This window comes from Oryctolagus cuniculus, chromosome 12 (genome assembly GCF_051225735.1).
Source record: "Oryctolagus cuniculus isolate XC-2025 breed Fujian yellow rabbit chromosome 12, ASM5122573v1, whole genome shotgun sequence".
Classification (NCBI taxonomy): Eukaryota; Metazoa; Chordata; class Mammalia; order Lagomorpha; family Leporidae; genus Oryctolagus; species Oryctolagus cuniculus.
The window spans coordinates 80,736,680-80,759,271 of NC_142878.1; the positions used below are offsets into that span (position 1 = coordinate 80,736,680).

General features: G+C 44.7%; 1 long non-coding RNA gene across 1 annotated transcript in view; it reads left to right on the top strand.

Moving 5' to 3' along the window:
- The first annotated feature begins 315 nt into the window (after positions 1–315).
- LOC127483686 (uncharacterized) overlaps positions 316–22,592 on the top strand; it is a 119,787-nt gene continuing 97,510 nt past the window's right edge. The window contains exon 1 of the long non-coding RNA XR_016218178.1: positions 316–424. This is a non-coding gene — a long non-coding RNA (uncharacterized LOC127483686). The remainder of the gene's footprint in view (positions 425–22,592) is intronic.

Consider the following 22,592-nt stretch of genomic DNA (forward strand, 5'->3'; position numbering starts at 1 on the left):
TGATGTGGAATCAATGAATTTCCTAGGGCTGCTCTTCTTGGGGCATTGGCTTAGATCTGGCATTGCTTTCTTAGGGACGATAAGTAGGGATGGGGCACAAGCAGCATCCAGGCAGCTCAGCATCCATTCCTATTCAGTCACCTCCTGGCTCTGTAGCTGGGACAAGCCTGGGGTCACCTGTGAATTTCAGTTGCTGCATCGGTACCGTGGGGTCGCTGACACTGATGTGAAAAGGCTGCCCTGAGGCTGAAACGTGAAGATTTGTATCCGGCAGCTTCTGGTGTCAACACTCAGAAATGTTTCCTTTCCCTTTGCAGAGAGCCCTGTGATGGAGACCACCACTCCCACCGTGGCTGCAGCCTGTTTCCTTGTTTCTGGCTTCCTGGATAAGCCTTCCATAGAAATCAGTGAACCCCTGGACAAGGTGTGTGACACGCTATAGATGGTTTTACCTATCAGACAGAGCTTTCTCGAGAGGACTTTTTATTTCCTTTGCTCGGAGAAGTGCTATTTCACAGTCTCTCAGTAGATGTCAGCAGTACAGCAAACATCCCTGTGCCCACCGAGGAAGCAGTTTTGTTCAAAAGCAACTTTCCCAGTGAAAATACCAGCAGTAAATTCTTTCCTTTGCAATTCTCTTTAGGGGCCCCAGAATCAAAATGGTGAGATCCCTTAAAGTACCTGTAAATACTTAGATACTTTTGCATTTGAAAGACCACCTTTTATTTTCTGCGATGAAAACATCATTTAGGGTTGGGGATTATAGCAACTTTTCAGAATTTTCTGCAAATTTATCTCTCATTTACCCTCCAGGCAAGAGTGAAATAATAGAAGATGTCCAATATTTTGCTTCTTCCTGTGAAGTAAATCAAAACCGTGGGAATGTTTCTCCCTAATTTAATTTACTGCTGTCTCCTCAAATATATCTTTTATTGTATCCAATTAACCCTCTGATTGCTACCACAGACAGCTGCAATGGGGTCAAAGACTAAGGCACAATTTTCTTGTCCAAACAAAAGGGACGATGTGAGTTTGTGGCCAAGCAATATTTTAACGTGGCTATCGACTCAAGGCTTCCCCGAGACCTTTCATATCTAAGCCCCCTCTCCTTGCATCTTCCCTGCTCACCCTCAGGTTTGATGTGAGCTAGGTGAGTACTGCTATGATGTAGGAATGTCTCTGCTTACTTATATCCTATGTCCCTACTATGAAGGGTCTTTAAAATGTTCATGGAAATGCATATTACGAAAAAACTATGCATAAGTTAGATTTCAATTTGCTTGCACCAAAATAAACTTATCTTTCATTTCTATTTTCTTTTTTTTTTTTTTTTTTTTTTTTTTTTTTTTTTTTGACAGGCAGAGTGGACAGTGAGAGAGAGAGACAGACAGAGAAAGGTCTTCCTTTGCCGCTGGTTCACCCTCCAATGGCCGCCGCTGCAGCCGGCGCACCGCGCTGATCCTGGCAGGAGCCAGGAGCCAGGTGCTTTTCCTGGTCTCCCATGGGGTGCAGGGCCCAAGCACCTGGGCCATCCTCCACTGCACTCCCTGGCCATAGCAGAGAGCTGGCCTGGAAGAGGGGCAACCGGGACAGAATCCGGCGCCCCAACCGGGACTAGAACCCGGTTTGCCGGCGCCGCAAGGTGGAGGATTAGCCTATTGAGCCACGGCGCCGGCTTCATTTCTATTTTCCATGAACTTTTGGAAGTAGCCTTCTAATATATCATTGTGCTGCAACACTCGGCTTCGGATTAGATTGGCTCTTGGATTTTAGGTTTGCCTTGATTCTGATCCTTATAGCTTTCTGTTGAAGCATCAGTCTACAATGGTTTCCTGCCATTCCTATCACGCTCAAGATTTGGTCACAGGGAGATATACTATGTCCAAGGTTTTCAGAATTTATGGCTGAGCTCCTTAAGTAGTGAGCTTCCTAACTATAAGCACTTATTCATCAGTGGTTCGCAAATATGGCCGTATACTGGGTTCATCTGGAAAGCAAACAGCAACTAAGGCAGCCAGCCCTCTTGGTTTGTCCAGGACAGTTTTGGCGCTCAAAGTCCCACGTCCGAGGGTTCCCTTCTGTTTGGGACAAGACATGATGCATTGTCACTTCACAAGCTAAGACCTACTAGGTTCCATTTCCAGAGATTCTGGTTTAAGTGAGCACTGGGATTCTCAAAAACTTCCTAGGTGATTCTAATGTGTAACCAAGGCTTTGACCCACACGACCATAGTCAGAAATGCTATCTACAGAAGGGGCTCTGCATCGGGTAAGCTGCTGGAATGGGTGGCATCATGGACTTTCTATAATGGGATAATTTCCAACACATGAAACCACTGGACTCTCGAGTAGAAAGGACTAGAGTCAGGGCCAGTGTGTAGGGCAAGTGGTACCTGCCTCATACCTGAAACTTACAGGGGTTACTGAGAACCCCAGTAATAAAAATAGATATTTTAAGACATCAAAGTCAAAGCAAGAAATCCATGCTGAATCAAAGACCAAACTTTCAAATAAAGACAAGACCAGTAAGAGTGCCATGTTAGCTATATTGGGGCCTGCAGCAAAAGGAAAATCAATAGTATTGGTCCTGTTTTGTTTAAGAGTTTGATCTTTTGTTTGTCATGGATTTTTGCATTAATGTTGATTTTTCAGTGTTACATTTAAGTAGTGTATATCTTGGTTATTGAGTTTTTGATGACCCCTCCCTTAAATTTTAACTACAGAAGGGCACCTCACTTGTTTCCCTAAGTCCAGTTCCTGGAAAGAGTGCCCCCTACAGCCTCATCAACAGCAGATAGGGGTCTCTGGTCTTCTTGGAGGTTACTGTGGGCCCAGAGATGATCAGTTTTCCCCACCCCACTGTCGTTATGAAGACTTGGCTTCCTTGGGAGCAGGCTACAACACTGGTAGAACCAAATGATTAGAAGTCATAAGGAGCCTACCAGAGGAGCTGGAGTGTGTGGTACTCAGCACCCAGCTGTTTGGATTACCTATCCTAGGAAATGCTAGATGAGCTGCAGGTTTCTGCTGATTTAAACTCCTACAGGTGCAGGCATTGGGTGTGTTTGTAAAGATACCAGTCTGGATGCCCACATCCCATATCAGAGTACCTGTGTTTTATACCTGGCACCACCACAAATTCCAGCTTTCTTTTTTTTTTAAAGATTGTATTTATTTATTTGAAAGTCAGAATTACACAGAGAGAGGAGAGGCAGAGAGAGAGGTCTTCCATCCGATGGTTCACTCCCCAGTTGACCGCAATGGCTGGAGCTGTGCCCATCTGAAGCCAGGAGCCAGGAGCTTCCTCCGGGTCTCCCATGTAGGTGCAGGGGCCCAAGGACTTGGGCCATCTTCTACTTCTTTCCCAGGCAATAACAGAGAGCTGGATTGGAAGTAGAGCAGCCGGGTCTTGAACTGGCGCCCATATGGGATGTTGGTGCTTCAGGCCAGGGCATTAACCCACTGCACCACAGTGCCAGCTCACGGATTCCAGCTTTCTATCAATGCAGACCCGAGGAGGCAGCAGGTGATGATTCAAATATTAGATTCTCCAGAGTATAGGACCTCACAGACTGGTCTGGCCAAAGCCAGGAGCTGGGGACTCAACCATGGTTTCCCACATGTATAGCAGGAATCCAACTTCATGCACTGTGGGTGAATGAAAGGAAAGGTGGGGTAAAAGTGTGGAGAGTTATATAGGGACCTGACTGGATACAGGGCGGGATCCGATAGCAGGTGCTATGGCTTGACTGGACCCTTCGTGATTCAGGTGTTGCCAATTGATGGAATTAAGGGCTGGGGCCTTTCAAAGCTGATTAGGCCATGAGGGCTTCTCATTGTGAACTGGAGCAAGGCCTTTGTAAAAGAGGCAGCATTTGTCTGGCTTGCTCCTCTGTCATGTGAGGACGCAGAGATCCTCTACTCTGGAGAATTCTGCCCTTGATTTTGGACTTCCAGCTTCCAGAACTGTGTGAAATTCTTCATGAATTGTGCAGTCTGTGATATTCTGTTCATGGCAGCACAAGTGGACTAAAACCACAGGAGGCTGTGTATGAGCTTTGTCATCTGTGTGGCTTTGTCCCTGGGAATGTGATGACAGCAGAGAGGGCTGGCATCCTGCAACCACAGATTGTATTGGCTGTGAGCAGAGCTCAGGCCTGGGCCCTGTCTCTTGTGGGACTCCCTGGTGGATGCTGATGGACATGTTCTCAGTAAGGGCTACTCACTAGCCTCAGGTAAGGAGGTTCTTTAAGGCTTTGGAAAACCCAGAATGTGGACAATTCTGCAAGTCCAGGTGAAGAACCTTCTCTGTGCCAGGCATTGCACCAGGACTCAGCCTCCAACCATGAATGAGGACCAGTGACTGCCTTCAAGCGTAGCAGGACAGAGTCGAGGGTCGGGGGTCGGGGTCCAGTGTGGAGCACTTTAGTCCCTAACGGGGCTTAGACTAAGTAGAGCAGAAGATTCAGGAAGGATTTGGAAGGAAGCAATGATTGAGCTGAGACTGTGGAGTGGGCAATGGGGGGGACAAGCCAAGCTCATGGACCCACAGCATAATCCAGGAGGTGAGCAGGTAGGGCTTGGGGGAAATGGCAAGAAACTGAATGGAGCTGGAACTGATGCTGAGAGTCCCATCAGCAGGCCAGAGTTCAACTTTCTTCCAGGGGGCACTGGAGCCTGCTGTGGATTTAATTGTGGGAGACATTTGGTCAGACTTGCCTTTTGGAAAGGGGTCACTGGGCAGAGCAAGAGTGGCTTGGGTAGGGAAGAGGCTGGGGACAGTGGCAGTTAGAACTGGAACAGGAATGTTGGAATCGATTCCAGCCAGAAGCAATGGGACTTGGTTTGTAGCAGGGAGTGAGGCAGAGGGAAAGTTAGGGGTGGATACATAGTAAATATGAATACATAAATTCATACATTTAATCTTAGACTTCTGTGCACAAATGTTTTCATAAGGGTTTCAGATCTATCTAAAAGGACTCTTCTGTTTATTCCAGATTGAGTGAATCTTCAAAATGCTGTAGCCAAGTGTTGCGAGGCCATATCGATGTTTGCTGTTTGTAGCGCTGGACACGCCACACTGTAGAAGGGATGGTAGAGAATAATGCTGTGCCTTCTCCATGTGCAGATGGAGAAGCAAAGGCCCTTTAAGCAGAAGAGGCTCCTGCCTCACACAGGCTGAAGTGAGTGCCTGGAGTTGGGCGGGATCTGCTTACCTTCCCTTTGGCCTCCTTCGTGGGCTGTCAGCATAAGGCCCAGCATGCCTGAATCAGAAGCTCTCAGTGGAGCTGTCAGCCTCTCCCACTGCAAAGCGCTACAGGACAGCCAGTACCCACCTCAGCATTGCTCCGCTCAGAAAAGACTGCAGGGCCGAATGTGTCTGGGAACATGCACCCCAGCTGTCTCCCCTTGGCGCTTGACAGGATGAGTAGAGCCCACTAAGGTATCTCTGAAGATGCCTCCTTAGCTTAATGTCACTTTTTATCTGTAGAGTCTTTCCCCTGCCTCACATGGAACTACTAGCATCTCAGGGAAGCAGAAGCCCAAGCACATCTCCAGGTGATTCTCATGTGCAGGTTGAGGATTTGCTGGCACGGACTAGCAGCATGGGCATTACTTGGGAGCCGGTCAGAGATACGGAATTACAAGGCCCACCTCACAGTTCCTGAATCAGACTGTGTTTTACAAATCCCCACATGACTGATGAGCACATTTAAATTTGAGGAGCCCTTTGCTAAATCATCCGTTCTCAAACTTGGCTGCACATTGGACTCAACAGATACCTAGGTGCCATTCCTATTGCTGGTGGTAAGGGCCCCAGAAATTGTTGATTGTGGCATGGTAACATAAAACTTAGCATTTTAACCATTTTTAAATGTACCGTTCAGGAGTACTGAGTACATTCACCTTACTGTACAACCATCACGACCATCCATTTTCAGAACTATTCAGCATCCCCCCACCCCCAAATACCCATTAAACAATATGGGCAGAGGACTTTTAAAAATCTGTCCAGCCGATTCTCAGTGCAGGAGAGTTTGCTAACCACTTGCCTAGATTATTTGCTCACTATATTTAGAATTTGCCTCCAAACCTGTGGTCCTTTCAAGAATGAAGCCTGGGCTGTGTCCTGAAAGAACCTCATTCAAATACAGGGCTCTGTGAGAAGGCCTGGTCCATAAACACGCAAGGGTAGCTCATAGCAACAATGATCTGAGGGCCTACGTAAGGCAGCTGTCTGGTCTGGGACATGCCCTGGAAGTGTAAATCAAGAATCACAATTATCATGCTATATTATTTGGGGAGACAGTTTAACGTAATCAAAAGAACACATGTTTTTTATTTTTTTTTAATTTTAATTTTAATTTTTTTAAATTTTTTTGACAGGCAGAGTGGACAGTGAGAGAGAGAGACAGAGAGAAAGGTCACCCTCCAATGGCCGCCGCAGTCGGCGTGCTGCGGCCAGCGCACCGCGCTGATCCGATGGCAGGAGCCAGGAGCCAGGTGCTTTTCCTGGTCTCCCATGGGGTGCAGGGCCCAAGCACCTGGGCCATCCTCCACTGCACTCCCTGGCCACAGCAGAGAGCTGGCCTGGAAGAGGGGCAACCGGGACAGAATCCGGTACCCCGACCGGGACTAGAACCCGGTGTGCCGGCGCCGCTAGGCGGAGGATTAGCCTAGTGAGCCGCGGCGCCGGCCCAAGAACACATGTTTTATAGCCAGACAAACCTGAAAAATCCTGGCTTAATCAATTATGAATTAGGTCACCACGAGCAAGTTATCTTTCCATCCTGAACCTCTGTTTTCTTGTCTGTAAATTGGGAATTGCACTACCTGTCTCACTTCATAAGATTATTGTGAGAATTAAATGAGATGACATGTGCCTGGCATATAGCAAGTGCTCAATGGATAGAAGTAATTATTTACATATGACAGTTGTGTCATTACTGATTACAAATGGACTGCCTCAAGTTTTGTGTATCATTTGTTATTCAGGGATGAGAGAATGTGACTATTAACAGTTAAATAGTTTTGTTTTAAAGATTTATTTATTTGAGAGGTTGAGTTACAAACAGATGGAGGGAGAGACAGAAAAGTCTTCCATCTGCTGGTTCACTTCCCAAGTGGCAGCAACAGCTGGAGCTGGGCTGATCCAAAGCCCAGAGCCAGGAGCTTCTTCTAGGTCTCCCACGTGGGTGCAAGGGCCCAAGCACTTGGGTCATCCTCCACTGCTTTCCCAGGCCATCCATAGTAGAGACCTAGATTGGAAGAGGAGAATCCAGGACACGAACTGGTACCCATATGGAATACTGGCATCACAGGCAGAGGCTTAGCCCACTGCACCACAGTGCTAGCCCCTGAAATAGTTGTTAAAATGGGAAAAATATTAGTAAAATATTGAACCCTTGAAGAGCCCCCTTTTATTACAGTGTAATAGAATAAGAACTATTATCAAAATTCAAATATCTGAGCTCTTTTTAACTGCATTCTTGGGAAAGTCAAACTGTCAGGAAACCAGTTTCTTATCTAGAAAATGGAGAGCTTATAAGTGATGTATAGGCAGACGCCGTGGCTCAATAGGCTAATCCTCCACCAGTGGTACCGGCAGCTTGGGTTCTAGTCCCAGTTGGGGCGCCTGATTCTGTCCCAGTTGCTCCTCTTCCAGTCCAGCTCTCTGCTGTGGTCCGGGAGTGTAGTGGAGGATGGCCCAGGTCCTTGGGCCCTACACCCACATGGGAGAACAGGAGAGGCACCTGGCTCCTGGCTTCAGATCAGCTCGGTGCACTGGCTGCAGAGTGCTAGTTGTAGCGGCCATTGCGGGGGTGAACCAACGGAAGGAAGACCTTTCTCTCTCTCTCTTTCTCTCACACTGTCCACTCTGCCTGTCCAAAAAAAAAAAAAAGTGATGTATGTACATCAAAAGTTGTGTGTATTTGAATAAAGTTTTCCCACATCTTATGTCTTTTGGGGACCTATCAAAGATTCACTCTTTTCTTCCTCCATCATTGCCCTAAGCTACCAGCCGTCAGGATAAGACCTCCCTCCATCCTCAGTCCAGGGCCTCTTTCATTGCCTGAAGGACCTGACATGTGTAGAACACTGTTAGTTACCATCTTCTTGTTCCCACAGATATTCATTAAATAGAAAATTCTTTTCAGCACCCTTTCCATTTACTCTGAACTCTCAACCAAGTCAAGATCTTTCCTAAACCAGGATCAATTTTGTTTGGGCTAAGATGATTCTGGAATATATACATAATCTGAACCTCCAGGAGGAAATGTTGGCATGTTACTAATACAGTTCAAAATACGTACTGTCACATATTTTCCAATTTGTAATAGCATGTGTCAGTTTATTAAATCACTGTGTGGCACATGGGATTGTATTTATACTCCTTATGCATGTTTCTTACAGTATTGTAGTCAGGATGAATTATACTTGAAGATTTGTAGACTATTTTTTTTTTTGTTCTTGATGGCCTAGCTTTGATTTATCATCAAAATTACTTTGGTTACATGATTAAACCAAATGTTATCTCTTTTTTTATGCACATTTTGGAATGTATAAGCTGATGAATATTGGTGATTTAAGATTGAGTATCAGGCTAAAATTTCTATTTTGTAACTAAATGTTCTATTCATAAGAAATGAAAAATTAAAGATATGGAATTAAATTACCAAAAATAGTTCAAAAGTCTTGAACATAGGATGTGTGTGTGTGTGTGTGTGTGTGTGTAGGAGACGGCAGTGGGAAGTAAATTTGACAGAGTCTACAGGGATGAGGTCAGGAAGGGTTTGAAATCCTATGCCAATTATCGACATTTTATCCTATGCACTGGGCTCACACACTCAAATACCGACTGAGACCAGGCCGAATGAGTGAGGTAACAGGCAACAAAGAAGTCCTGCATAAGAAATGACATCTTGGGTTGTGCTTTTACAAATCAGATATAATTTGTTGATAAAATGTATGAGAAAAGATTTCAAATCTACAAAGAACAATGCATTTTCACATGTCTTTAAATGTGGTTCCCATCAACTCTTTAATTTTTCCACTCTTAACAGAGGCAAAGAAAAATATTTCTGTACTATGGGAAAAATGTGCGCACAGGATCACCTGTAGCAATTCATTCTCACTGCAGGTCAGGGAGCCCATAGTGAGTAGTGGGGGCTGACACTGTTTGGCTCCAGTTAAGATGGGTGGTCCTGGGAAAAGTTAGCCCTGTGTGGGTAGGACTGAATTTTTAAGAAATGTCAGAAATTCACTTTCTGTTAAGTCTGTCATTTTATATGTTGGCTCAACAACAAATGAAAAAACGTGCATACAAAACAGACACATCACTCACATCTGTAAACCGGATTCTACCAGAGATTACCAGTTTTAGATCACTGTTAGTGACCACAGAGTTTAAAATGGACGCATGTGATCAATTTACATTTTAGGATTATTTATATCCCATGATGTGTTAATATGAAGGGTACTAATTAATTAAAGTATTGCCATTGGTATCTTTGTCTAAAAGTATTTTTTAAATTTTTAAAATATTTTATTTATTTATTTGAGAAGTGGAGTTACAGAGAGAGGAAGAGACAGTAAAAGGCATTCCTTCTGCTGGTTTACTCCCCAAATGGCCGCAATGGCCAGAGCTGGGCCGATCCGAAGCCAGGAGCTTCTCTGTGTCTCCCATGTGGGTGCAGGGGCCCAAGGACTTGGGCCATCTTCCTCTGCTTTCCCAGACCACAGCAGATAGTTGGATCAGAAGAGAAGCAACCAGGACATGAACCAGCGCCCATACTGGATTCTGGTGTTGCAGGCGGAGCCTAGCGTACTATGCATCAGCACTGGCCTCTATCTAAATGTATTTAACTATGTCACAGGAGTGCTTTACCAACATTTACAGACAAATATGATTAATGCTAGTATTCCCATTTTATAGATGAGAACTGAAGCATAGGGAACAGAGTCATGATTTCAACTCAGGCCATCTGATTCCAGAATGTGGCATTTAGCTACTATGTCATATTGCCAGCTAACAATAACAAAAACTTGTTAATGCATCCGGAAGAGTGTGCATGTGTGTTTGGGGGCAGGGGTGAGTATAACTTTGATATATGATTATATTTAGATTGTGGTTATAAAAAACACAGAAGAAACGGTATCTTCATTAGTTAAACAGTATTGCTAGAGGATGAGAATATAGGCTCAGAATTAATTAGGTAACTGTGAAAGAGGAGTAGAAAATGAAATACGGCTAGCATGTGAGCTATTATTCCCTACCTGCTGCTATATATAACACTCATTTTATTTCTGTAAATGACTTCTGATAACCTGTATTTCTATTTGGCTGTACCTGTGGGATCCAGGTCTGGTTACTATTTTGCTAAATTGGTTTACTACTGTTACCATAGTAAATTATGACAAAGTTAGTGGCTTAAAACGACCCATGTTTCTTACATTTCAGTTCTGGACATTGGAAGTCCAAAAATGTGTCTTATAAGGTTAGCATCAGGTATTGACTATGTTCCATCTGCATGCTCTCAGAGGGAGATTGTTCTTTGACTTGCTCAGTCTCTGCAGGCCACCAACATTCTCTCTCTTGTGCCGCCTCTTTTTATTAAATTTTTTATTTATATAAATGGAACAAATTTCATGTATATCATACATACAGTTTATTTATTTATTTATTTATTTACAGGCAGAGTGGACAGTGAGAGAGAGAGAGAAAGGTCTTCCTTTGCCGTTGGTTCACCCTCCAATGGCTGCTGTGGCCCGGCGCGCTGCAGCTGGTGCACCGCGCTGATCTGAAGCCAGGAGCCAGGTTCTTCTCCTGGTCTCCCATGGGGTGCAGGGCCCAAGCACTTGGGCCATCCTCCACTGCACTCCCTGGCCACAACAGAGAGCTGGCCTGGAAGACGGGCAACTGGGACAGAATCCAGCGCCCCAACCGGGACTAGAACCCGGTGTGCCGGTGCCACAGGCGGAGGATTAACCTATTGAGCCGCGGCGCCGGCCCTCATACATACAGTTTTAAGAACATAACGACACTTCCCACTCCATCCTCCCTCCCATCTTTCCTCCTACTTCCTTTCTGAGTAGCATCTCTAAATCTCTCAGCTACTCTGATCCGGCCCTCATGCCTCCATCTTATAAGGGCCCTGTGATTACATTGGGCTGGACCACTAAAATAATCCAGATAATTCTGTCTTAGTCTGTTAGGGCTGCCATAACAAAATATCACACACTAGAAACACACAACAACAATTTGCTTTCTCACAGTGCTGGAAGTCTGGAAGTTGAAGACCAGGGTTCTGGCAGGGTTGATTCTCCTGAGGCCTTTCAACTTAACTTGAAGATGGCCTCCTGGCTTTGTCCTCGCATGACCTTTTCTCTAAAATTTCCACACACCCTTGGTTTCTCTTCCTCTTCTTAGAAAGATACCAGTTCTATTGGGTTAGGACCCTACTCTTGTGATGACATTTAAGCTTAATGGTCCTGTTTCAAAAACACTTACATGAGGGATTTGAGCTTCTACATAGAAATTTTGCAGGGAGCATAACTCAATTCATCACATCTCTGCATGTCAAGATCCTTAATTTTGGGATCAGTGTTGTGGCTTTGTGGATAACACCTCTGCCTGTGATGCTGGGATCTCATATGGGCACCAGTTTATGTCCTGGCTGCTCCGCTTCCAATCCATCCCCTTGCTAATAGCCCAGGAAAGCAGCAGCAGAAGGCCCAAGTGCTTGGACCCCTGCACCCATGTGGGAGTCCTGGTTGAAGCTCCTGGCTCCTAGTTTTGGCCTGGCCCAGCCCCAGCCATTGCAGCCACCTGGGAAGTGAATCAACAGATGGACAATCTCTCTCTCCTTCTCTCTGTAATTCTAACTTTCAAATAAATAAACAAATATTTTAAAGGACCCTTAATTTAATCATATCTGCTAAGTTTTTTTTTTTCATATAAGGTCTATGGATTATATGTGGACATCTTCAGGGTATATTACTTTGTTTATCACATCTTCTGAGCTTCAAACTCCTAAGAAGAGGGAAATTTCTAAAATAGCATCAATAAAAAGTGCTACCACTCTACAAGTTAAGGTGAGGAAGCATACTTAGATGAAGAACCCCAGAGCCTTGTCTTCTCTGTGGAAAATCTGATTTATTTGACAAAAAGAGTAAGCAATAATGTAGGCTGTGAGATCTCTGGAAGGAGAATGAATGCCCTGATGTCTCTTGTCCCATGTGATACACTCCACAGAGCCCCCTGGGTGTTTTGCTGCTGGTGTGTTGAGGTGAGGAAGAGCAGGGAGGGGAAACAAGCTGTCTTTCTGCCTTGCAAGGGGGCACGTCCTGAATCTTCATTGGTTGCCAAGTGCTGGCTCTGCCTGTTCAGTACTAAGAACAGACCCTCTCTAGCTCAGCAGATGGCCCTGAGGCAGACAGACCTTCACTTTCCTTGGGGCAGAAAGGCGAGTAGTCAAGGAGGTGAACCGACATGGGCCTTACCAAACTTAAGGAAACATGACATCTTAATGAAAATCTGACCCAGGATTGGATCCTGGACTGGGAAAAGACAATTAATGGAACAATTGATGGAATTTAAACCAAGTCTGTATTTTCGATAAGAAGCCTGGTAGCCATGTTCCTTTGCTGATGATGATTATTGCACCTGGATTATGTCAGATATTAACCTTTGCAGCCTCTGATTGAAAGGTAGGTCGAAGTTCTTTGCATTAACTTTACAACCTTCTTCTAAGTCTGAAATTATTTTAATCTGAAAAAATCAAAAAACAGAAGAGTAATTTAAAAGAAAAGACTCCAGTAAGGGACGCATGTAGTTGTGTGCTTCTCCTGAGCGTTGGGGTGAACCTAGGCAGGTGCTCAGGTATAGGCCTCTGGGAGGGTCTGTGGCAGCTGACCATGAACCCCACCTGGAGAACCCCATGTGCTTTGCTCTGGTTTTCTTAAAAAACTTTGATTTACATAAAAATGATATGTGGGAGTAGTTCTGCTCTGATTTAATTTATGAGTTGAGAAAAGCTATTAGGAGGACCCACCCTTGAATCTTATGTGAGGGGCTGGAAAGGACAGGCACAGAGAGGACTTTGGAAAGACATGAAAGCTCAGGTGATCTGAGAATCCAAGGGTATCTGACTTGATTGGCTAATGGAGTGAACATTCTATTAATTAAATACCCAAGTCCCCACAGGCAGATCATGGATTTACTAAGACCCGAATTCACAGAGCAGATGGACACATCTAAACCTTCTCTGGTGACTCAGAAGGCCTTCAAGATTTTGCAGGATCAACATAATCGGCACCAGTGGGCACTGATGATATATAGAAGTCTTGGCTTTCACCCTTCTCTAGAAAGAACAGAATGTCCCAAGTCTTCTGATCATCTTGGTGTTGTCTTTAATGGAAATAACTCAAGAAGCAAAAATTCCATTTGGGGACTTTTAGTATATTTCTGTTAGAGAGACCATAATGCTAATCATAAAAGAGATAAAAATCACTAAGAACAGTAATAGCCATCAAATCTTGTATTTATTTATTGCTTTTCATAACTCAGAAGGATCTGCATACATTAATATTTATGGGTTTTTCAGAACATGGATTGAGATCAAAAGGGTGGTCATATTCCAAATGGAGAAGAGAAAGATGAAACAGGCCTCTCCCTGTGCTGGGAACTTTACCTGGGATCAAGAGAAGCTAGACTGCATGAAGTCCAGGATTTTCTGACACACAGGGATGTGGTCTCATGGTAGTCATAGCCCAATCAGTGTCCTGGGGTCAGGTTCAGGCAGATTCATATCTTCTCTTGGATAAGAGTGGGGGAAATCTGGGAAGAGGGACAAAGAGGTTTCACTTTCTTTCACAATCTTGAGACTCCTAATGTGTATTTTTTGCTTTAACTCCTCTGATGAGAGACTTATTTTTTATTTGTGATGTTACTGCTCTTGACGGTTTCTCCAGATGGGTCACAGTCACTGAGTTTGTTTGGCCAAAGTGCTGGATGTGACGAGTGTCTTTGGTTCCATTGGCTATGGCTGAGGGATCGCAGGCAACTACTTTAGAAAACATAGACTTCACCGTGTTCTCTCTCAATGGTTCTCTTCCCAGGAGAAGTCCTGAGAGTGGCTCCATGCCCTGGAGGCATTTCTTAGGAGAATCCCCTCTGAACTGTGACTGCCTCCTTGTTACTTCAGTCCTTTCAAGCTGAATGAAATCATCCTGCACTTGAACTTTTGTTTGTTCAAGAAACTTAAATTCATTTTACCAAACCATTCTCTGGCATGTGTGGGGGTACTTTTCCCTCTAGCGCCATGCTGAGGCACCCTTTGGGCACACATGTGATATAACCCCTCCCCTGGACATCAGCAGTCTGAGTACACATGACTATATGTTATGTCCATAGCTCTGAGTTCATGTTCACACTCATCCATGTACCAATAATAGTCTTCCATACTCCCACAAAGCCTCTCCAAATATTCTTGTGAGTTTGTGAAGAGAACACTTCCTCAGAGCCCCTAATTGGCCTGCCAGTCTTCACAGGGTTCTCATCATGTTCTTCCCTCCCCGATGCCTTACTCAATCTCTGCTGGTGGCAATGCCAGCCTCTGTGCCCAGAGTAAATTCTGCTCCTACAGTTGCTATAGGGTTTTCTTTCTTTTTTTTTAAAAGATTTATTTATTTAGAAAGATTTATATGCATGCACACACACACACACACACAGACACACAGATCTTTCATTCACTGATTCACTCCCCAGATGGATGCCACAGTCAGGACTGAGCCAAGGCAAAGCCAGGAGCTTCATCCAGGTCCCCCAGATGGACGCAGGTGCCCAAATACTTGAGCCATTTCCCCTGCTTCTCCCAGGGCATTAGCAGGGAGCTGGATTGGAAGTAGAGCATCTGGGACACAAACCAATGTTCATATGGGATGATGGCATTGCAGGCAGTGGCTTTACCTGCTGTGTCACAATGCTGGCCCCTACTCAGAGGGGCTTCTGTGCTCATGTGGAGGGAGGAGAGACCCTCCTCTGTTGAGTTCTCATTTGCCACCTGGATCCCTGGCGGCCCTTCTTTTGCTAAGTCTCTCCCCATTCCTCTTGGCAGCAGCCTTTTTTCTCTTTGGACTTTCTCCCTCTGGAATCCCAACAATAGATAGGGAATGGGCCCATGAGACAAGCTTCCTTGCTCTCCTCTCTGTCCTTTTGCTTCACATAACCTGCAAACAACAGCACTATCCTCCATCCTCGACCCCCAATCTGCCCTCTGCACTCACATCAGTTCATGCCCAGGCACACCCAGGAACACCTGGCCCTGGGACCACCAACAGCCAATCTTGTCAGTCATGTGTCTCACCTGGAAAATTCTGTATATCATCAGTAAGAGAGTCCCTTCAATCTGGAGACATTCTTGAGAAAAGATGAATTAATATTGACTTGGAAACCAACAATCTAATAAACTGACCATTTCTTTATTGATGGAAGTCACTGAAAATCCTTTAAGTTAATTGTATTCTTTTCCTTTTTATTGTATTGTGGTACAATATACATAAAATTCACCATTTTAACTATTTTAAAGTGTACAGTTCAGTGGCAGTAACTGCATTTGCATTGTTGTACAGCCTTCACGCCATCCATCTCCAGGATTTTCTTCATCTTTCCAAACTGAAACTTTGCACCTATTAAACAATAACTTTCAATTGTCCCCTTCCCTCTAGCTATTGACAATCACCAATATTTTTTCTTTCTATGAATTTGACTATCCTAAGTATCTCATATAAGTGAAATCATACAGCATGTGACCTTTGTGAGTGAATTATTTCACTTACCATAGTGTCTTCAAAGTTCATTATATCACAACTTATGTCAGATTTACTGTTTAGGTTCCATAATATTCTTTTTTTTTTTTTTTTTGATAGGCAGAGTTAGACAGTGAGAGAGAGAGAGAGACAGAGAGAAAGGTCTTCCTTTTCTGTTGGTTCACCCCCCAAATGGCCGCTATGGCCAGCGCGCTGCACCGATCCGAAGCCAGGAGCCAGGTCTCCCATGGGGTGCAGGGCCCAAGCTCTTGGGCCATCCTCCACTGCCTTCCTGGACCACAGCAGAGAGCTGGACTGGAAGAGGAGCAACCGGGACAGAATCCAGCGCCCCAACCAGGACTAGAACCTGGGGTGCCGGCGCCACAGGCGGAGGATTAGCCAAGTGAGCCACGGCGCTGGCCTAGGTTCCATAATATTCTATACATGGTCACATATATTATAGTTTTTTAATTCATTCATCTGTCAATGCATATTTTGGTTGCTTCTGCCTTTTGGCTACTGGGAATCATGTTTTTAATTTTTAGTTTTCTAGTAGCCATGCTTAAAGAGTTAAAAAAGATGAAATTACTTTTAAAAACGTGTTATTTAATTTAATATACTCAGAATTTTATCACTTCAACATATAATAAATTGAAAACATTTATGGATAAAACACTTTACATTCCTTTCCTCATACAAAGTCTTTGCTATCTAGTGTGTACTTTATAGCACATCTCCATTTGGGCTAGACATATTTCAAGTGCTCATAGCTACACATAAAACCACTGGCTACTCTAGTAGATAGTGTAGATCTAACTCACCACAGAGGTAGAATTTGGGGATAGTAACAAGATCTTGTTCCCCTGTCTTTGGATTGTCTCTGTCTGAGATAGACAGCATCTCAAGTGAATCTTTGGTAAGGTATAGATTTCTGTCCATTGTTACCTAATTTCACAGGCAGGTGCTTGGAGTTCTGAATCTCTATGGCTCCAAGTGATTAACTCCATGTTGAAGTAGTCAGTCTGATATTGTGAATACATAAGAGATTGATTTGCCTTCTCCCCAGGCAGAGGTACACATACCACTATTTATGTACTCCAAGAATGTTATATATCCAACAAATTCAGGATATCAAATATGTTTGATTTATCTATATATGTTAGAACATACCTGTGATATTTCTTATGAACATGTATATGCATCTGAAAATAACACTGCACTATAACCTTGTGCTTACTAGTGAGTTTAGTGATGATTTGTTGAGTGCCTTTTATAGGTCAGGCAATTGCTAGGCACTGGGGGTCCAACCACAATGGAAGGACACAGTTCTCATCCTCAAGGGGTTTGAGCTGCAGTTTATTGTCCCTTCTAGGCAGTGACTTTGACATTGGCTAACATGGAAAGGGGAAGCCCCACCCTTATCAGTCTGGGAAACCTCTGTAGTTTCTCTCTCTCCTCTAAGCTGAGAGAAACATTTACCTTTGGGAACTTCATGGGTTGCTGTATCACAGAATTTATGTAGGCTGGCGCCATGGCTCAATAGGCTAATCCTCCGCCTTGCGGCACTGGCACACCGGGTTCTAGTCCCAGTCGGGGCACCGGATTCTGTCCCGGTTGCCCCTCTTCCAGGCCAGCTCTCTGCTATGGCCCGGGAGTGCAGTGGAGGATGGCCCAAGTCCTTGGGCCTTGCACCCGCATGGGAGACCAGGAAAAGCACCTGGCTCCTGCCATCGGATCAGCGCGATGCGCCGGTCGCAGCTGCCATTGGAGGGTGAACCAACGGCAAAAGGAAGACCTTTCTCTCTGTCTCTCTCTCTCTCACTGTCCATTCTGCCTGTCAAAAAAAATTTTTTTATGTAGCAAATTGATAGCTTATTTTTGTAAATATAAAGTATAAATGCAAGAGTGTAAAAAAAACCCCTCCTAAATACTGGAGCTCACTAAATGACAGCTGTGTGGCTGGGCATATTTGCCACATCCTCAGCTTCCAAATAGGAAGCCCGGGTTTTATTTCATAAGAGACTTCTTTTGGCAGCCAATGAAGGCCCTAGTGGCATATTTTATGTCACAATACAAGTGGTTCCTAGAGAGAGGTTTCATAATCCATGGTGCATGGGTGCCAGTTGAGTCTGAGCCTGATTTCTTCTCTTTGTTTATGCAAAAAAAAATATGTATACAATGCCTGAAAATGCTCTAGTCCTTTCTTTCATCCCCTGTTCACATTCACGAGAAAATTAGATTGTGAGGAGCTTGAACGTGTGGGCCACTCCCGAAAATTAATTCCTTTATGCATCCTATGAATCGAGGTCTTGGAGCTATAGCCTCATTTCCTTAGGGAACATTTCTTAAAATTAATGGATTCTTACTAGCTATCTCATTGTGATATAAATGTTTCCATTCAACTGATTTCTAGAATTATAGATTAAAACCATGTTGAATCTGGATGGGGGTCATTTTCTTCCTTTCAGGGCAAGTTTCTGGGGGATTTGGGTAAGAATTTAGCAGAGGCATCTGCTTCTCCATCACTCCCTGTTGTATCTGGGAAGACAGTTCAGAGCATGGGTCCTGGAGCTGGTGAGGGGAAAGTCAAGTTCCTCTGTTTCTTCTCATTACCATCAGCCAGTTCAAGAGCCCAGCCCCTCTCTTCACTCTGTCCAAGCAAACAGTACCCATTGTTGCCCACACTAGGAATTTGCCACCTCTTGGTCTTTCTTCTACACGTTTATTTGTTCAAAGTGTCTTCCTGCTTTTCAAAACCAGCTCAAGTGTCACAACCTTCTTGAACTACTCCCTTAATTGTACATTCTCCATTCTTCCCACCATCTGGTTTCTCCTACTTGATTCATCCCTCTCAGTTCAAACCACAATGTAAATGACAGATGTGTTCATTCATTTAACTGAACACCATAGGCTGGATATTTTTTTGTCCAAGAGAATGGTGCCAGCATCTATCTGATGAAGATCTTCATGCTGCATCATCCAATGGCAGAAAGCAGAAAAGCAAGTTAGCAAACAACATGGAGGGAGAAAGGGAGAGGAAGCTATCCTTTGATCAGGAGCCCACTTCTATAATAACTAAGTTGACCCTGCAATTATGACATTAATCATTAATGGCAATTATGTTTCCAACACATGAACTTTGTGGGGGGGATCATTCAAACATAGCAACAGGTAACCACAGTATCACCAGGTCTTTCCAGGAGGTGAATATATGGAAGCAGTTCCATCAACATGAATACTCAGAGTTAACTCCTGGCCCCTACTGGCTTATGGAAAAAAGTCCAATTTCTTGTAACATCCCCCATTATCTTGTGGCATGTTTCTCAGTATTTTAGGCAGCACTTCATTCACATGTCTCCTTGTATCAGTAAAGGGTGCCAATCACTGCTCGCCTCTGTTGCTCTGGGATCCACTCTACAGTCTGATTTCTATTGCCCTGAAGAGGTCATCGTGGCTATCTGACCACTCTATAAAAGTCTCTGGGGTCCCAGGACTTCCCAGTTGAGCCTCACAGCAGTACTATCTTGGCCTGGTCCAGCATGCTCCATTCTCTGGGTGCTTGTTCTGATCCGGGCTTCTTGCTCAGCACCAGGGTTCCCATGTGTTGTCGGGGGAACAGGATAGGATTGGATTCAAGATATCCTCATCAGCAAACTGTCCTTCAGAGTCATTTGTGGAATGTGGTTTGTCAGGCTTGGCCTTACCCCTTAGCCCTTTTGTCAGCCCTGAAATTTAAGACAGAAAGATAAAGAAGAGAGATTCTGTTTGATTGTATGTTGAAAAAAGATAGCTCTTTTATATCTTGAAGCAAATCGTATTCTTTTATGAAAGTTCTCCCCTTCCCAATCCTCTCTGTCAGTCATGGATCTGGAGTATTTCTAAAGTGATGGGTGCCCGGAGCCTTCTCTGAGGATGGAGGATGAGCCAGGAGAGCTCTCAGACGCCCCCCACACCAAGCCACATACAAATGGCCTGCGGCTTCCATTGGCAGCCTACAGATAGTCGACTTTGGAAGCTCATTCTGATAGGCACACTCAGACCTTGGACGCTGAGGCCCCTTTGAGCATTTTCACATGGTAATAAAAATAATGCCTGTGTTATACTTTGATACCTGTTAACTTATTCAGCCTTCTGAAGGCATTATTGTTACTACTAGCTGCATTTTATAGGTGAGGAGCCCAGCTGTGGGATGAAGAGATTTACTCATTGATATGCAAAAATGCTGGAACAAGAGCTGGTGAAAGTCAGATAGACATGGCTCTGGTTCTGCAGTTAGGTCAAGACTGAGTGAGTGGAGCACGGGCCCCGCTTGCTCTCCTGTCTGTGCACAAACCTTCACTGTTACACGGGTGGTTCTGTTCTAATCCAGGCCGTCTGCGTGTGAGTCTGCTCTCTTCCCTTCTACAGCAATATCCTCCCATTATGTGAGTAAAATCAGAGAGTGAGGGACCTAAGGTAGAGATATTGTTCCTGTTGTTTGGATCTGACTTCTGCATAGGCAACACAGGTTATTGGTTTTTTTCATGTGACTTGAGGAACATAAGAATCTTCCTTTTCTGTTTGCAATTCCCTTCCTGAAGCCTGGGATTTGATAAAGGATTCACTTTGGGCTTAGCCCCTTTTGAGTATGCAGGTCTTACAGAGGCCTCTTCACCCTTTTTTTTTTTTTTTTTTTTTGACAGGCAGAGTGGACAGTGAGAGAGAGAGACAGAGAGAAAGGTCTTCCTTTACCGTTGGTTCATCCTCCAATGGCCGCCGCGGCCGGCGCATCGCGCTGATCGGAAGCCAGGAGCCAGGTGCTTCTCCTGGTCTCCCATGGGGTGCAGGGCCCAAGCACTTGGGCCATCCTCCACTGCACTCCCTGGCCACAGCAGAGAACTGGCCTGGAAGAGGGGTAATTGGGACAGAATCCGGCGCCCCGACCGGGACTAGAACCCGGTGTGCCGGCGCCGCAAGGTGGAGGATTAGCCTAGTGAGCCATGGCACCGGCCTCTTCACCCTTTTAAGACTCCAGTTTTCACAGCTGAAAAGTTAAAAAGATTGGGTGAGGTCACTAAAATTTTTAATTAAGTTATAATTCCTATACTATAAAACTCATCCTTTAAAAGCATGCAATTTAACATTTTTTAGTCTAGAAACAACGTTGTTCACTCATTGCTACTATCTAATTCCAAAAGTTTCCAACACCCTTAAAAGCAACCCTGTGCCCACTTCCAGTCATTCTTAATTCCCCATTCCCCCAGTCTCTGACAATTGCCGACCTGCTTCTGTGTCTATAGATTTGCCTATTCTAGACACATCACATGGATACAATCACCTACCAGTCATTCACACCTGATTAGTTCATGAGACTTCTCTCTGAAATAATTCAGAGAGAGTAGAAAATTGGACAAATAGGAGCCTTATGGGAGAAAAACAAAGGATCATTTCCTATCTTTGACATTGCCTTGGAGAGAGAGTACACATGTAGGGAGACTACATAAAGACGAAGGTACCAGAGAGAGCCTAGCAGGGTACTTGCAACATTGCTGTGGCCTGGCGCCCCTGAGATGGACATTTCTGAGAAGCGTCCAGGAGGAATTGTATGGGCTGCAGCTGACGGGAGTTCATCTTGCTTTCAGGGTAGGGAAAGGATCCATGTACATCTCTCTCCAAAGGCAATTATGTGAGATTTGCAGGCGTGCAGCTGCCAATGGGAACTGCAGGCCGTTTGTACATGGCCTGGTATGTGGGACTGTGCCGACAGCTTTCCCTGCTCTTCCCTCTACCCTCAGGGGAGACTTCAGGCAGCTGCAAGAGCCCCCTCAACTGCTGTCCACCCCAGTCTTGGCTCTGAAATGAGTGTTCCTTCTGAGTCAGTGCCAGCCATCTCAGTCACGCTATGAAGCTGTGGCTAGGACACTATCCCTTCATCCCCCACATGGCATCTGAATCCAACCTATGGGGTCAAAGGACCCCTGTGCTGGCTGAGGGGATGTTGATTTTAATATAGGCTCTGCCTTTTTTTTTTTTTTTTTTTGGATTAAGATGGTGGAGTAGGGAGGGAGCCTACCACTCTAGTCTAGGAGAAGATAGTTTAAAAAAAAAATGGAGAGAGTGCAATCTCAGGGAAAAGTTAGGAGAAAACAGCAGAGGAAGTGAATGCAAATTAGAAGGACATGGCGGACCTATGTGGAGGGTGTGGACATGCACTGATCAGGACCCCAGGAGCCTGGAGCCTCTGCGCCAGCTTTGGAGAGAGGTGAGACCAGACTGCAGCAGCCCAAGCCACTGGCAATAAAGCTGCAGGAAAAGCCTGGAGGGAATCTGGCTTGGAGCCCTGTGGAGGATAGTGCACCTGCCAAACTAGAGGTGAAAAAAAAAGGTGGGGGGCATGTTTCTCTCCCTCTGATCATAGAGCTCCCTGGCCACACCACAAGCCTCTAGGTAGTCCCTGAAGGCAGGCACTCTGCTAGTCAACATGGGCATAGTCCAAAGATAAAAACCACCACAGCAAAAACAACAACAACAACAACAACAAAAAACAATGAGTATCTCCAAAATGCCTAATAATAAATGCACCAGTTCAAGAAATAAGAATAAGGAACACAACATGACACCCTCAAAAGAATACAACACTTCAATACTAGATTGTGAGATGAAAAGTTTGAAGAAATGCCAGAAATGGAATTCAAAAAATTGATCATAAGATTACATAGAAGGGCCGGTGCCGTGGCTCAACAGGCTAATCCTCCGCCTTGCGGTGCCGGCACACCGGGTTCTAGTCCTGGTTGAGGTGCCGG